Source organism: Suncus etruscus, chromosome 1 (genome assembly GCF_024139225.1).
Source record: "Suncus etruscus isolate mSunEtr1 chromosome 1, mSunEtr1.pri.cur, whole genome shotgun sequence".
NCBI lineage: Eukaryota > Metazoa > Chordata > Mammalia > Eulipotyphla > Soricidae > Suncus > Suncus etruscus.
The window spans coordinates 20,750,502-20,753,679 of NC_064848.1; positions in this window are offsets into that span (position 1 = coordinate 20,750,502).

A 3,178-nucleotide genomic window follows, 5' to 3' on the forward strand; every position below is an offset into this window, starting at 1 on the left:
TACTGTCTTTTGTGTATTGATTTTGTATCCAGCTACTTTGCTATATTGGTTGATTATTTCTAGAAGTTTTATTGTGGACTCTTTAGGGTTTTCAATGTATATCATCGTATCATCTGCAAATAGAGATAGTTTGTGTTCCTCTTTCCCGATTTGGATTCTTTTGATTCCCTTCTCTTGTCGGATTGCTATTGCTAGGACTTCTAAGGTTATATTAAATAAGAGCGGAGAGAGTGGACAGCCTTGCCTAGTTCCTGATTTTAGTGGGAATGCTTCTAGTTTCTCGCCATTAAGAATAATGTTGGCTGTCGGTTTTTCATAGATAGCTGTAACTATCTTGAGGAAGGATCCTTCCAACCCTATTTTGCTGAGTGTCTTTAACATGAAAGGTTGTTGGATTTTGTCAAATGCCTTCTCTGCATCGATTGATATGATCATGTGGTTTTTGTCTTTCTTGTTGTTGATGTGATGTATAATGTTGATTGATTTGCGTATGTTGAACCAACCTTGCATTCCTGGTATGAATCCCACTTGGTCATGATGTATGATCTTTTTGATGAAGTGCTGGATTCGGTTTGCTAAGATTTTGTTAAGTATCTTTGCATCTATGTTCATTAGTGAGATTGGTCTGTAGTTTTCTTTTTTGGTGGTGTCTTTGCCATCTTTGGGAATGAGTGTGATATTGGCCTCATAAAAGGAATTGGGGAGGATTCCAGTTTTCTCTATGGTTTGGAAGAGCCTATGGAAAAGTGGTAGTAGGTCTTCTCGAAATGTTTGGTAGAATTCACCTGTAAATCCATCTGGGCCTGGACTTTTGTTCTTAGGGAGTTTCTTAATTACATCTTCAATTTCCTCTGAGGTGATTGGTCTATTTATGCTTTCTATTTCTTCCTTTTCCAGTCTTGGAAGATGGCATTTTTCTAGGAATCTGTCGATTTCTGCTGGGTTCTCTAGCCTAGTTGAGTATAGTTGTTCATAATATGATCTCATGATATGTTGTATTTCTTGGGGTTCTGTTGTAATCTCTCCCCTTTCATTTATGATCCTACTGATTTGGGTGTTTTCCCTCTTTTTTTTTTGGTGAGTTTTGCCAGTGGTTTGTCTATCTTGTTTATTTTTTTCGAAAAGCCAACTCCTGGTCTCATTGATTTTTTGTATTGTTTTCTTAGTTTCTATGTTGTTTATTTCTGCTCTGGTTTTTATTATCTCTTGCCTTCTGGACGTGGTTGGGTTTCTCTGCTGCTGCTGTTCCAATTCCTTGAGGTGATCATTTAAACTGTTGATTTTATTGTTTTCTTGTTTCTTGACATAGGCCTGTATTGCTATGAGTTTCCCCCTAATTACTGCTTTTGCTGTGTCCCACAAATTTTGACAAGTTGTCTCCTCATTATCATTTGTCTCAAGGAATCTTTTTATTTCTTCCTTGAGTTTTTCTTTGATCCAGCTGTTGTTGAGCAGCATGTTGTTTAATCTCCAGGTATTAGTTTTTTTCCATTGTTTCTTCTTGACATCAATTTTGACCTCTATTGCATAGTGGTCTGATAGGGTACTTCTAATGATCCTTACATTTGTGGTCTTATATAGGTTGGCTTTGTGTCCTAAGACATGATCAATTCTGGAGAAGGATCCATGCGGGCTTGAGAAGAATGTGTATTCTGCTTTCTGGGGATGGAGGGCTCTATATAAGTCTATTAGCCCTAGATCTTCTAATTTTTCATTTAGGTCTCTTATTGCTTTGCTATTTTTCTGTTTGGTGGATCTGTCTAGTGGTGATAGTGGAGTATTGAGGTCCCCTACTATTATCACATTTTCCTTCATGTGTTTCTCCAGGTTTGTGAGCAGTTGCCTCACATATTTTGATGGCTCTATATTAGGTGCATAGATATTGACCAGAGTTAGTACTTCTTGATCTAATGTTCCCCTGATCAGTAGGTAGTGACCGTCTTTGTCTTTGATCACTTTCTTGAGATTGAATGCAATTTGGTCTGATATAAGAATGGCTGTCCCTGCTCTTTTTTGTTTTCCATTGGCCTGTATAATTACTTTCCATCCCTTTATTCTAAGCCGGTGCTTATCCTGTAGTTGTAGGTGTGTTTCTTGGAGACAGCAGAAGTCTGGTTTATTTTTCCTAACCCATTTCTCTACTATGTGTCTTTTTATTAGTGAGTTTAGTCCGTTAACATTTAGGGAAATTATTGAGAAGAGGACTGTTGTGCAGTTGTATTGTGTGGAGTGTTTGATGTTACAATCGGGGGTTTGGATTGTGTAATTCATCTCTGAGTAGGTCGTTTAAGATCAGCTTAGTTTGCACAAATATTTCAAGTTCGTTCATGTTTGAGAATGTTTCTAGTCTGCCCTCCCATATGAATGATAGTTTTGCTGGGTATTGGACCCTGGGTTGGAAATTTCTTTCATTCAGTCGTTTAAATATGACATTCCACTGTCTTCTTGCTTGGATTATTTCAAATGGGAGATCTGGTTTGATTCTTATGTCCTTTCCTTTGTACTTGAGGGGTTTTTTCTCCCTTATTGCTTTAAGGAGTTCCTCTTTCTCTTTGTTTTTTGCCATTTGGATTATTATATGTCTTGGTGTTGATTTATTTGGATCTATTTTATTAGGGATTCTCTTGGCTTCCTGGATTTGTCCTGAGTTTTCTTTCCAGAGGGTGGGAAAGTTCTCTGTTGTTATCTCCCTGACTACCTGTTCTTCTCCTTTCCCTATTTCCTCCCCTTCTGGTATACCCACGATTCTTAGATTGTTTCTTTTGTCCTTGTTCATTAAATATTGGATTTTTCCTTCCAGTGCTTTGCCTTTTATTTCTTTGTTGGTTTCTTGATCACTTTTTGTTTGCAGTTTTTCTTCGAGTTCTTCAATGTGCTTCTCTAACTCTGTGTCTCTGCTCGTAAGGCTTGTTATTTTGTCTTTTAATTCCTTCATTTCTTTTTGTATGGACTCTCTCATGTTCTTTGACATTTCTTCTTTAATTTGGCTGATTCGCTCATCCAAGGATTTCTTATATTCAGTAGCTAGGGTTTCTTTGATTCCTTTTATTAATTCTTGCATTTCCTTCCTCATGGCCGCTTTTAGGTCTTCTTCCCCTGGATCTATGCATTTTGGTGGGCTCGGAAACTTGCTAGGGTTTGTCATGGTGTCTCCAGATATTAGGGATCTCCTTGATTT